Consider the following 15,206-nt stretch of genomic DNA (forward strand, 5'->3'; position numbering starts at 1 on the left):
ACCATCAAGATTTTGTGATTGTATTCTTTGATGATATTCTTATATTCAGTAAATTAGAACAAGAACATAAAGAGCACCTAACACGTGTATTTGAATTGCTTGCACACAACCACTTGTATTAGAACCCTGAAAAAGAGTTCATTGTGTATGACATTGGAGAAGGTCACAAAGGAAGCTATCTACTTAGTGGATAATTGCCAAATCTATGGAGAAGTGTCAATAGATGTAGATGTGAATTCAACAAATTCTTGATCTATAGCAGCTAGTGGACCAAGAACGATGAAAACACCACTAAAACAACAAACACCGACGAGCTCATGAAAGAACTTGTGAAAAGAATGGGCTAAACATTGGGGATTAAGCATTAGAGAGTACCTCCATTTAGGTGATGTTTAACCTATGGAGGAGATCATCAGGCACCACAATGCACTATGGTGTTGCAGCCATATCCTAAGCAAACGTGGCGTGCCACTGAGAACAAGTGGATGGATCATGCCATCAAAGAATTCTACAATTGAGGGAAAGATAGGGAAAGGCCTTATTAGCCTAACCCTCAATATCAACACAATATACCAACAAACCCTCAATATCAACTAAACAGGCTAGCATCACCACCACCAAGATACATCTCAGGGCTAGTACACCCACAACAAAGATTAGAAAGACCAAGACCAGTGTTAGGGTATCAATCACCACTATCGGGAGAAGATCAGGCAGTAGTGAGGTATGTACATCCAGATCAGTACCCAAAAGAGAGTGCTTTGGTACCAGTATAGATGTTTCACAAGGAGGCCCAAAATGGACATTGTCATCAGTGTGATCCTTATCCATCAAGGGTCGTGGAATCCTATGACCAAGAAGCTACTACTTCATCCTCCAGAGCCTCAAAATTGATAAAGGGAAACTTAAATAAGAGCAAAGGGTTTACCCTAAGTCGGGAAACACTAATATTTATAGTTAACTAGGGTGAACCTAGACCGAATTCATAGCCTCAAAGACCACATTCTTAGCAACCTAAACAACAAAGACCTCTAGGACCTTATTTTAGGTGCACTAGAAACCATTGGGATAGAGACTATCCAAAGGACCAATTGAATGCTATAGTCAACACTCTTTAGCAGGGGAAGAAGAGCAAGGGAGGATATTGTGCAGGATGTGGAGTTGAACACTTATACCCAGACTACCCTCAAAACCTAGAGAAAAGAGGAAAGGTGACAATGAACATTGTGGAGGCTTTACCATCTTCAAGCGAATCAGACTTAGAGACAAAAATACCATTGAATGCAGTGAGCGAGAGCACATGAAAAATAGAAAACAAGAAGGTAGAGACTCTCACAAATCTATTAGTGAAAAATTAGTTAGAAAATCCATGCAAGATAGAGTGAGAGCACATTATCATAAGAAGTTAAAGGTTGTTATGGTGGCTGAGCTATCCCAAGCTCGAAAGAGATCACAACAGCCAACAACACCCAGGTCTAGTGTTGTACTAGAGGCAATTTGTGAGACTAAACTAAACCCAAATGAAACCACGCCAAAAGAGGTTAGTTCTATAGGTTCAGTGCTAGTTGATTTAAAAAATTGAGCCACTGGAAGCAATTCTAAAGGCTTACAAAGCAAGACCAGACAATTTCCAAATACTAGATCATAGATGATTGTCTTATCCTAATGGAGAATGAGAAAATCTCCGGTTGGATATGTGTAAAATTTTATTGAGACTGCTCAAACTCTTATGGAGCCTCCTTGGCAATGCCCGTTTAAGAGAGGATGGTTCCCCAACCTTTTATAGACCTAAAAGATCTTGACAAAATGAAAGTAGTGAGTGAACTATAACAAGATCTTGAAATTCTAGTTGTAAATAAGAAACATAATTAAAAAGAATATGAAGGAGATGAGGAGAAGGAGTGGGAATACCATCCAAAAAAAGGAACAAGTAGACACATGTCAAAATACGTGACAAATTAAGTGGCAAAGAACTCTACGGATAACTCTACAAACTAGATATTGCCTAATGTGCCAAAGGTCAAAGACATCTTGCCAAAAGAACTTTCAAAGATGGTCAAGAAGGCAAGAGATGATAATCAAGACCATAAAATAGCACCCATTGCGGAGGTGAACCTTGACAAAAGCATGATTGACGTCAATATTCAGTCTATGTATGACGATTGAGGGACAAAGAAATAGGAGGATAGTCAATAGGAGACCTTTAAGGAGTTTCCTTCCTATTTAGGTCCTTACTAAGGAAAATCAGATGGTGTGGTCCTACCATCACAGTGGGGAGCTTTTCAACCTCTCATAGATTATCAAGGGTTGCAAGACTTATGTCCACACTAGTGAGATACACGCTAACTATGGCAAAAACTGCTAAAAATAAGACCACATATGTGGAATGACGTTCAAAAATGTATGGAGAAAATGGGAATAAAAAATTCAATCAAAACTAAAGACCTTGAAATGGAGAAGAAAAACCAACCCAAAAAGAATGCAAAACCAGTTCCCATAAACAAGGTTGGGGATTACTACGAAGGAGAAGAATGGATACCACACTACCTATAGAGCACCGCGGAGTAGAAACCATTGCAATCTTGGAGATTAGTGGAACGGGGGTTTCCACTGCTAAAAAAGTGATTTGGGAGAAATGGGGAAAACCTGTCCTAAGAAAAACTTGAATGAAATTGCAACTAGTTGATGGCTATATTGCAAAACCTATAGGTATTCTTGCACAGGTGGTAATGACTTCCTCCGAGATTGAGTATGAGTAGACATTCACTATAGTAGATTTTGGTACTCAACATAACTATGATTTTATTCTAGGAAATCCATTCATGCACAAATTAAAGATAGTTTAGGACCGGGGTTACGAATTTATTACTTGCACCACATGGAGACCACTACACACATTAACTTAAGTGACAATAGCAACACATATGTATGAAGAATGCCCGTACATGATCTTGATTTGGAAATTTCTACAGAGTCTGAAGTACCTGCATGGTTGAACTCTAAATCTCACTTGAGGATGTATGGAGGTCCAGACTATGAGAGTCAATTTCCTTTTGCATGATTAGAGTAAATCTAGACAAAAGTTACCAAGTGTTAGTGCCTGATTTATCAGGGCTTTTAGGGCAGTCAGGCTATTACTTTTTGAACTGTAATTAAAACCTTTATCTTTGAACCTTAGGGATAAGTGAACATGGGTATTTTAAAATTTTGGGGAAGTTAGTGTGTGTCTCGTGAATTCTCTGGACGAGAAGCAGTTATGGAAATTCCTGTCGATGCAGTTCTCTCTCTCCTGCATTGGTTCTGTGCTTTCTGCTGTATTACTGAATGATGATGATGAATGGCACACTATATTCTCTTTATCTCTGATGTTACATACTTGTCTTCTTTGCAGTATGATGTTTGAAGTATGCATTTTCCTGCTTTCTGTTTGATATGTACTGTACGTTAACTGTATTGGTTGTTTGTTATGGCAATGTGTGCCTAACACCAAGAAACAATAGATTACACTGAAAAAAATAGAGAGTAAAGTACAATGTTTTTGTATCCGAGATGAGCGTTATATTAGAGATCTTACCATGAAAATTGATTTAAGTCACATCTTGGAGAAAAACAAGGAATCAAGTGATGAATGTTTCTATGACACCCTTGATGGTTAGAGATACAAAGATCTTAGTGTAAATGATGAAAAATCAAAAGGTCATCAAAGTGATCCTAAGACTAAACCTAAAAAATTCTATGATTTTCCAAACCAGAAAACCAGAAGACAACAATGTTATAAAAACAATTGTGCAACAAAAGGGATGAGAAGCAATCCAATGCCGTATATCGATGGGAAACAATCAAACTTGAGACTAGTGGGAGCCCATAATTGCATAAACGACAAGATAACTAGAAAATTGACAGTCTTGGCTCAACCAATAAATAAATAAATAAATAAAAAGGAAGCCAAAAAAACCTCCAAAAGATGCATCAAAGATAGTGGATGTTGCTAGAGAACCTAAATGGACAAAGGTTGAGCGAAAAAAGAAGTACAGTTAACTAAAGCAAACATTGAAAGAGGTTTGGACAACAAAAATAGAAATTGACAATAAAAATAGAGAAGAGTCAAAGAAGGACAAAATAAGTGTACCCTCTCATTACAAGAAGTACACTATTCAAGAGCACAAAATCATCATTGAACAACCAATGAGAGAGAAGAATGAATGAGGAAAATCTTATGATGGATATGAGGATGGTAAGAAAATAGATCTAGCAGATTCAAGAGAAGAACCTAAACCTGCTTACATTGCTATGGATCTATAACCAGAAGAGGAAGAGTTGTTGATTCCAACTCTCAAGGAGTATAAGGATGTGTTTGCATGGTCATCTAAGGACTTGAAGGGGGTTGATCATGCCATCTCTCAGCATACAATTCCCTTAAATACTGAGGTTAAGCCAAGTAGACAACACCCTTGCACTTACAATGAGACATTTGCAAAGAAAATCAAAGAGGAGCTCATGGAAGCTGAGTTCATTTATGAAATTGAGCACACGGATTGGTTATCCCTAATTATGGTGGTACCTAAAAGGAATGGAAAATTAAGAGTGTGTCAATCTCAAAAAAGTGAACACAGGTACTATCCATGACAATTATCCTCTTCCTATCACTGATCATGTCTTGGAGAGAGTAGCAGGGAAATGTGCATATAGCTTTTTGGATGGATTTTTTAGGTTATAATCAATTGGCAATTAAACCGAAAGATTAGCACCAAATAACCTTTGCAATTTGATGGGGCATTTTTGCTTAAGGGTGATGCTTTTCAAGTTGACAAATGCACCCACCACCTTCCAAAGACTCATGGATCATTCTTTCAAAGAGTACTTATGTAGATTTTTAGAAATCTATACGGATGACTTATGTATGCACTCAATGTTACATGAAGACCATATAGAGCATCTAAAAAAAATTATAGGAAATGCCGCACTTATCATATTTGCCTAAATCCAAAAAAATGTGTTTTCATGGTTAGATAGGCAAGATCTTGGAACATATTGTGTCCACAAATGGAATATCCACGGACATGGACAAGATCAAGGTGACCATGTCCGAAAGTGGTGAAAGAGGTTCAATCATTCATGGGACATTGTGGATACCACATAAAATTTATCTATATGTACACAATCATTGCTAAGCCTCTCTATGGTTTGATTGTAACCTTTGACTCTACATAATATTGCGAGAAATCATTGTAGAAGTTGAAGCGGGCTTTGGTAACAACACAAATCCTCAAGGAACCAGATTGGAGAAAAATCTTTCATGTTGCCTCTACTTTTGCTAATGGATGTGTTCTGGTACAACTTGGTGAGTGGACTATGGATTTTTTGATCTGCTATGACAGTCGTACCCTGAACGATCCTAAATGAAATTACACAACTACGGAGAGAGAAGGATTGGGAATGGTATAGGCTGTGAAGAAATTTTGATACTATCTCCTAGCCAACCAATTTATTTTCTTTGTGAATCACCGAGCACTATTGTATCTTGTTCAACAAGCCATGCAACATGGGTCAAATAGCGAGATGGTTCATCATCTTTCTTGAATTTGATTCTGGGGTTGTGGTTAAAGACGGGACAACTTATCAACGATGTTGCGGCCAAAAAGTGTTGATGCCAAAAAGCATGAAAAGCAATGTCAAGGGTGATTATGAATGTGTGCCCAGATGTCAAAGCATGTGTGAAGACCCATTGCGGACAAAAAAATTCATGACATGTATGAATTATGTGGCTATGTGGACAATGGTAGAGATTCAATGCTTTAGAGAAGGTTCTTCATGTGAAATATCTCTTAGGACATGCAAAGCAAGTGGGGAAGTGAAGGCCATGTGGTTAGTGATAAAAGAGGAAAGTGCATGTGTGGCTCAATTTTTTGGGATAAGGACAACCTAAAAGTTCTATTATGTAATTTTTTTACAAAAGTAGTTTTTTTTCTAAAAACAGCCTGTGAAAACATTATTCTGGATGTTTTTGCATCTCATGCACATAAGCTAATTCAAGACCATTTGAAAGATATTTTAGTTGTCAAAATCTGCTACTTTTTCAGGTTGTGGGCCAGACATAGAAAAAGATAGAGCTCTAAGAGAGCCTTCTTGTGTATGTGCCACCATAACCAATCACTTGGGAAAGAAGCAATCTTGAATTGCATTGTCTTTGGTGTTGTCTCCCCCGTCCCTTCTTCTCCTCTCTTGTATTGTGCAAAGGTATTGGTGTGTGTAGGCCCTGTGTAACTCCCCCGAACCAACTATTGTGTGTGCAAAAGAGAGAGAGAGAGAGAGAGAGAGAGAGAGAGAGAGAGAGAGAGAGGTTTTTTGTGTGTGTTTGAGGATTGGAAAGTGATTGTGATGTTTGAGATGCAATAAGCTTTGCTTTTTTGTATGAGTGTGAACTTGGGTGTGTATAGATAAGTGTTTGTAGTAAAGTTTTGTTGTTTGGTATGTCTCTTTGAGTGGATCCGGGTGTTGTGATTCCATCTTAGTTATACATAGTGGTGTGTGTATTGTTGGGTTTGTTTTCCTTTCCCCCCTCCCATCTTCTAGTACCCCCACAAAGGAGTATTTGATTTCTCCTGTATGAAAGTGAATTTGTGGCTTCAAAGCAGTTGAAGGTATTGTTTTCAAAGAGCAAGTGCTTTTAAAGATGATATGGTCAAGTTTTTCTATTTTCACTGGGGTGGAAGATGTGGAAACCTGTCTACAGGATTATGGTCTATTTTTGTTGAGAGAAGGTTCTCAAGAGACGAAGGTGTAAAACAAGTTTTTTTGCTCCTGGTTTGTGGTAAAGCCAAGAGATGGTACAACAGATTGCAAAATAAATAAATGGTGGATTGGGTTGCTTTGGAAGCAGGTTTTTGATGCCACTTTGTAAAGAAAAGCCTAGATGGAGATTTTCAAGCATTTGAGTGGGAACTCAAAGCCCTTTTGAGATATCTTATTGAGGTGTATGTGAGCTCTCTTACTTGCTGAATTGATTTTAATCAAGTAAGAGAACTCACATGATACATGCGAATGGGGTTATTTTGGCAAGAGGCCGAACCAACAAGATTTTGAAGAAGTGGAAAGCTAGGTAGAGTATGTCAAAAGTGGTGGTGCCTAGGCTAGTTGATCCAGTGGAAGTGAAGCCAAGGTTGGTGCAAAGAGTACTAGTGAAAGAGGAACCGTGGTTTCTATTGCTACAAATAAATTGATTGTTCCTATGACAACAATTAGGGAGGCTCCAACTATGCAAGAAGAACAAGAGATTCTAGATCGGGTAGAAGATGCACATGCAAACTTGGGTATGGTTGGTCAGACTCCATCTATGAGTGCTAGAGATCAAAAAGTGAGGTTTGCAGAGGAGGTTGAAGCGGTAAAGGTAGAGGAAGTCCCTAGTCTTGAGACAGAGGAGTGTTGTGATTAAAGCCCAAGTGGCCTCTTATACGGATATGGCCGCCCGCCCGCCTAACTCGCTTATCACTAACTCTTTGTATATACTCACTTATACTTGTGTGAATATTTCTTGGCTACGGAGAATCGGGGGAGATGGGTTACTGGCTTTGGGATCCTAGGTCCAGAAAATTTATTCGTAGCAATGATGTGCATTTCAATGAAGCCAAGTTTCACGCTAAGCAAGAGAAGACAGAGGAGATCAGAAGAGTTGTCTTCAGGGAAGATGGACCTAGTGCTAGCACATCAAGACAGCATGGTCAGGCTCAGGAACAACCTATAGTGACTAGAGAGGCAGAATCAATTGTGTTGAGACGTTCTGAGCGTGTCTCCACACCACTTGATCATTATGTGCCACCTCTAAATTATGTCATGCTCACGGATTGCGGAGAACCATCTTGTTACAAGGAGGCATTACAAGTGGTTGACTCGAAAAAATGGTAGTTGGCCATGCAATCAAAGATGACGGCTCTGCATAAGAACCAAACGTGGGATTTGGTTCAATTTCCAGAGGGCAAGAAAGCTCTACCTTGTAAGTGGGTTTACAGGTATAAGCTTACTCCTCATGATGGACATACAAAACACAAAGCACGGTTGGTTGCTAAGGGTTTTAAGCAAGAACACGGAATAGATTTTGATGAAGTCTTTTCACCAGTTGTCAAGATGACAACATTGAGAAGTGTACTTGCTTTGGTTGCCAAACATGATCTGAATTTACATATCAGATGGATGTGAAAACGGAATTTCTTCGTGGAAATTTGCATGAGGAGGTTTATATGCAGCAGCCAGAAGGGTATGTTGAGAAAGGCAAAGAGAAATTGGTATGTCGTTTGAGAAAGAGTCTCTATGGCTTGAAACAGGCACCAAGAGAATGGTACAAGGAGTTTCACCAATTTATGCTTTCTCAAGGATACAAGAGAAGTGAGACAGATCATTGCCTGTATACTCAACAAGCTAAGGATTGTAGCTTGATAATCCTCATCTTGTATGTAGATGACATGTTACTTGCTGGTAGACAAATGGCAAAAATTTCAGCTCTTCAGTAAAAAATGGCAAAGGTTTTTGACATGAAAGACATGGGTGAGGCAAGTCATATACTAGGTATGCGTATCCAGCGAGATAGGTCAAAGAAGATGCTTTACTTATCTCAGGAAGAGTATATTGACAAGGTGTTGCAACGTTTCCATATGGATAGGGGAAAGGCATTGATGACACCATTGTCTTCATATGTGAAACTAAGAAACCAAGATTGCCCACAGTCTAAGGTGAAAAAGGTTGAAATGGATACGGTGTCGTATGCGTCTGCATGTGGGAGTTTGATGTATGCAATGATTGCTACACGTCTGGATATTTCATTTGCAGTGGGAGTGGTTAGCAGATATATGTCAAATCCCGGCCAGAAACATTGGGAGGCAGTGAAAGGTATCATGAGATACTTAAAACATACAAAGAGTATGCACATATGCTATGGTAGTCAGGATTTGAGCGTCAGAGGATACACTGACTCAGATTATGCAGTAGACTTGGATAAGAGGAGATCTACATCAGGCTATGTCTTTACATTGGGCTGGAGGTGACATATCATGGCAATCTCAATTACAAGATTGTATTACGCAGTCTACTACAGAAGCTGAGTATGTTGCAGCAAATGAGGCATGCAAAGAATCTATTTGGCTTAGTAGATTGGTAGCAAACTAGGGAATCAAAGTAGATATGGTAGATTTATATTGTGATAGTCAAAGTGCTATACAATTGGCAAAGAATCCAGTGTTCCATTCGAAGACTAAGCATATTGATGTGAAATATCACTTCATTAGGGAAGTACTTGAAGACAAGCAGATACAACTGATGAAGATCCACACCAAGGACAATCCTGTTGATCTACTCACAAAGGGACTTCCAGGAGAGGGCTTTGTGCATTGTTGTGAGTTATTGGGCATTGGATAGATGACATCCATGTAAATATTTATACATTTATGTTCATAGATTTACAGTTACTTAAAGTGACACATTGGACTTTAAGTGGGAGGTGGTTGGGATTAAAGGCCAAGTGGCCTCTTATACGGATATGGCCACCCGCCCGCCTAACTCTCTTATCACTAACTCTTTGTATATACTCACTTATACTTGTGTGAATAATAAGATTTGGGAGATAACCCTTCAACAAAATCTCTGCATACTGTGTAAGATCTCGGTCTGTGTATTTGTGTGTGTGTGTGTGTGTGTGTGTGTGTGTGTGTGTGTGTGTGTGTGTGTGTGTGTGTGTGTGTGTGTGTGTGTGTGTGTGTGTGTGTGTGTGTGAGTCAACCTAAGCTCAGCTCCGCGACTTCAAGGAGGAGCAGGAATCAGATGATAGCAGTTCTATGATACAGATATGAATTGGAAAACCTCTTCATCTTACTCAATGTACAAGAAATTTGATCTATTACATGTGGATAAAGATGTGAAAGGTGCATGTGGAGAGCATGAAAAAGTGAAAACCAAGTAGAGGAGTCTAGGCGTATGAAAGTGGATATGTAGGTGAAGATTTTATGTGGTGCCATGTTGATGGTTGTGCTTGTGAAGGTTGTAATGGAGTGTGCTACAATGGTGCAGTAGGTACGATGTTTTTCCATGGAGGATAAAGCAGTCTTCACCAAGGATAAAGTGGTGAAAGAGGCGATTGAAGAGCACGCACATGAAGTTGACAAGGCTAAGGTGTGGATTGATCTTGGTGGGCCACTTACTAAGAAGGGCTTGATGATGTTGGGATTGACTACATTGCAGATGTGAAAGAGAGCAAAGATCCTATGATAGAAGAGTTTCCAAGGCAATAGGTACGCTCAATGGCAGACAAAAATCTTTCAAAGGAGGTACGTGGTTCATGTTTGAAAGACATGCTTGTAAGTGCAACTTTGTACTGGATTATCTGTCAGGTATGAGTCCTCTTGAGAGGGAATCCACTTTACATGGTTGGGAGGGAGGGTTTGATGTTGTGCTTGCAGAGTCAGATGTGTTTGATTGGACATGGTTGTGTTCATAGTGGTGCTCTTTTTGAAGCACAACAAAGGCAAGATGATGTTCAGAGGACTGCAAAGTTCTATAGGCTTATTGTGTGCATGAATGGTTGCATGCACAACACTATTGGAGGTTCATGCAAATGGATGGAAACAAACAAATCCAAGTGTTTTCTACAGGAGGTCATACTATGCAGGGGGTTGAGAAACTCACTTGAGGATTGCCAATAGTAAATAGGAATAGGGCTTTGTATATATGGTAGTTTTTTTTTGTTTTCTCACAATGCTTGCTAGTTTTGCAGTTTTTAGGAAAATAAAAGATTTTTTGTCATTGAACATGAATGTTGAACTAGGGGATGGGCAACGATGGTGCAACCAAAATGTGTCAATGCCAGAAAGTGTGAAAATCAATGTCGAGGGTGCTTATGGATGTGAGTCCTTTACCTCAAGTGTCGTAGGCTGGGAACTTTCTTGTGCACTATGTGCGAGCCTCGGGCTGCAAGCACACAACTAGACAGTCATGGCAAGCTAAAGAAACAATGGTGTGTCACTCATCGCTCAATGCTTCCATAATGAAGGATCTTGTGTTGCTGCAAAGAGGAAGGAGCCACCACCAATGCCGCGCTCACCACCTTGCCGCCGCAATGCTCTCTCTCTCTCTCTCTCTCTCTCTCTCTCTCTCTCTCTCACGCTCTCTCTCTCTCAATCATACACACACACATACACACTGATAGCCGTTTTTCGGCTCTTTGTAATTGCCACAGTGAGTTACCTCACCCTACCAAAATCACCCAAACACTGTGGCTATCCCTACCATTTCACTGTACATAGGCGTGCGTGAGTCACGGGACTTTTCCCATATCTTCTTAAAAAACCCTCAATTAGCTAGTCATTGGGCTAGTTGAGCCAAAAAAATAAAAAATAATAATAATAAAAAAAAGTATATTATGGCCCATGCATATGTAAATATTTCTTTGTATATAGGGCCTAAATAAAAGATCTTTTCATAATTATTTTGATATTTATTTAAATATTTCTACCTAGGTGTGTGTTATTTATGCTCTGTACATTGCCTCACCATTACCACAATTTTTCTTACCATTTTTCATACTCTTTATTCCATATAGAAATATTTTCATGTAAGCTTCTCTTATATTTGGTGTAACTCCACCCCAACAAAAATCCAAAAAAACTAGTTTTATTTGTGTATATTTTTTCACTATTGTGATTTTTCCCTTCCTACATCTATTTTGTTTTTTTTCTAAAAAATTAGAACACCAAAAATATTTATCTTTTTATGGTAGCCTCATAATGAGAGAGATTTCTTTTGACCCCTTTATATTTTTTCCACTTATATTATTTATATTTGACATGTACATATTTTTTAGATCCCTCAATATTTGATTTTCTTAGTTGTACTATTCACTTATATCATGATCTCAACAATATCTTCAATTATAGACCTACCAAATAAGGTCAAGGGTAGGTGGCATGCATACACGCACTATGGAGGGCTCACTCTTGGAGGTATTCAAAAGAATCATCCAAAGAAGTACCCCACAAGGACCTTGTGCAGTGGAAAAAAACGGTCGTTTTTGCTGAATTTTTAAAGTTCACTTGCCCTCCGAATTTGAAAAGGTGATACAAACAAAAGTTGTAGCTCGTGGGTTGAACTTTTGCCTCAAATGTTTTCATATTTTTTTGAGCTACGAAATAAGGGGTTTGTATATTCAATTTTGAAAAGATTCCTTAAATAAGGGGTCATTTTATTCATTCAGACATGTTGAAAGAGGGATTTTTAAAATACCTGCAAATGCACGTTATATAGGGAGAAACTGAATGGTGAACCCCTCGAGTGTGTCCTTGTGTTCCTTCTCATAAATCAGCCCCATCTATGACATTTGTAGATTGAAAACACAACTCTTCTACATGGTCTTGGTGTTAATTGGTACACTTAAGGATGCCATAGGGATCCTTGGAAGCTTCAACATTGCAACTGAAATTTGCATCAACGTATCTTTGGAGCCTTGGTTTCCTCCTTCAAACTCACCATCTTGGCTAAACTCTATAGTAGCATGGGTTGAACTCTAGCACTTGGCTTCTCTAATCCTCTAACCTCCCAAATCAGGGCCTACTTTTTGGATTCTCCTCAAAGCTTACTCTGCACCCATCTTCATTCAAGTGATTGTCTCATCATTTGTGCAAAACACTAATTCACTTTGGAATTCCTCATAACTATGGAATTTTCCCTATCTAATGTTCCCATCACCCACCATCTGATGCATCAATAATACCCATCACTTAAGTCCTTTCTCACCAAACTTACAGAACAACTCACAGTGTGATTATTTATGTCACCCATTCCATGGTCCACGTCAGAGATGTTATAGATGGTTGAATATTTATTCTCAATGCTCTCTATCACCCATCTAATGTGGCAGATCAAAAGTACACACCCTTCTCGGTGGTCTTATAGATATTCCCATTCACAATGATCCCATTATTTTTCTGAATGATGCACTTAAAATATCTCTACTTGGATGGATGTCTCTAAAAAGAAATCCCTCTCACTTATCAATCCAATAATTCGTGTAGAGATATATTTCCTTCAGATAAAGATAATTTAGCAACAATAATTATCCTCATGGGATTTTTATAGTAGAGCTTTGGAGTCATCTAAATAGTATGCTAGTGTTGGGATACTATCGGTTGGTATGCACATATGCATGTCTATATTTACATGGATCTATATGGACTCTCTCATGTTTGTCTTACCTCATATTTTAGTCATACATGACCTTTAAATATTACCTACCTACCAATGTTAGAGATATTGTATCTAGTTTCATTTCATTTCAATACTTAGTTTTTGTCACAAATAGTTGTATCACTCATATGATGGTTGTATAATTTTTATCTCACATATCATTTTGGCCTTTTGTAGACATAAATAGTACATTTCATTTCAACTCCCCCATTTGAGTTCTACCAACCATCGAGTGAACTTATCCAAGCAGGCTCGAAACCGAGCAAAGTTATTAAGTGATTTTCTCAAGTATACGTATACTTCTAAACCCAAACAATAAATGTCATCACCGTTGCTAGTCTCTGATGGTGTAAGTCTCACTCTCTTTCTCTCAATCATTATTTAATCAATAAATAGCTGGTAAACATGAGTAGCCATTCAAGCCTACAAACCTTTACTATACATTTGTAGCCATTAAAGCCTACGAACCTTTACTATACATTTGTTTGCTTATTTCTTCATTGATAACACAACAATGTCGGAAGCAATGATATGATTCTATCCTAAGCTATCCACATTTGCATGGGTACTAGCCTTGATATTAACTACTAAAGGATCTATGACAAGCATCTCACAGAGGGTTCAACTCTATGGCCTCCTTATATGGACTCAACTTTGGCCTTCGTAATATGAGGGTGGCATCCAATTTCACAAAGTATAGCCCGCTTCATGTATCAATTGAACAACTTCTTTCACAATTTAGATTAAAGATGAAGCTCCTTTCCATTTTGGATCATTGTTTGAAAAAAATCTAGTCGATGTGAGGAAGGCCATAATTTGGTTGCAACAAAATTCAATCTCTTTTGAGCTTGTGTCTGCTCAAGATTTATAAGGTGGTATGGAAATCTTGGTAGCTGGATAAGGGAAAGAATTGCATTGTATTGACAACGCATTGTTCTGGAGACCATAGGGACCTACCAAACCAAGATATGCCATGTCCATCCACCAGTGAGAGGAGATTCTTAGATCTCTCTATCTCTCTCTCTCTCTCTCTCTCTCTCTCTCTCTCTCTCTCTCTCTCTCTCTCTCTCAAAATAGAGAAACAATATCACTACCACTGGGACAATAAGAATGTGTTTTCAACAGATACAAAATGTCTTTACAACAAAATGTCCAACCTGGATAATCTCCATCAAAAAGTCTTAAATGCACTTTGAGAAATAGATCTAACTAGATCTACTTCAATCTCTGACTTATCTTTCTTCACTTTCTCTTCAGCTTGCACATTCTCTCTCTTAAGTCTTAGCCCTCATGAGAACAAGTAAACACATGAACACAACCAACCTACTTCGTAGGACTCTCTCTCTCTCTCTCTCTCTCTCTCTCTCTCTCTCTCTCTCTCTCTCTCTCTCTCTCTCTCTCTCTCTCTCTCTCTAAAAAAACTCTCTAAAAGAGTCCGTGCCGGCATGGACTCTTTCAAAGAGTTTTTTTTAGAAAGTGCTCTTTGAGTGCTAACACGGACTCTTTTAGAGAGTTTTTTTAAAGAAAAAGAGCTCTTTGAGTTTTCAGAGTTCTCTAAGCCGGTTTAGGTGAAGTCTAATTTCCGAATTGGTTGCCAATCAAATGAGAAATTGAGAAAAAAAAGGGTGCAACCAGTTGCGACCCTACGCCTCCTAGACACGGGGATGGAGCAGATTGGGAATCATAGAGCACGACAAGTAAATTAACACTCCTGATGTACAATTTCTAGGTTCTCACAAATTGAGACACTATATTTACTTAATTACACAACTGCTCATAGTTCTCGCAAAAATATAGCACGGTCAGTTGTCGATTGCGCACAAATAGGCAACCACTGAAGTATGTGAACTAGCTCTCTCTCTCTCTCTCTCTCTCTCTCTCTCTCTCTCTCTCTCTCTCTCTCTCTCTCTCTCTCTCTCTCTCTCTCTCTCTCTCTCTCTCTCTCTCTCTCTCTCTCTCTCTCTCTCTCTCTCTCTCTCTCTCTC

Source organism: Adiantum capillus-veneris, chromosome 25, assembly GCF_014529385.1.
Source record: "Adiantum capillus-veneris isolate H3 chromosome 25, ASM1452938v2, whole genome shotgun sequence".
Lineage (NCBI taxonomy): Eukaryota > Viridiplantae > Streptophyta > Polypodiopsida > Polypodiales > Pteridaceae > Adiantum > Adiantum capillus-veneris.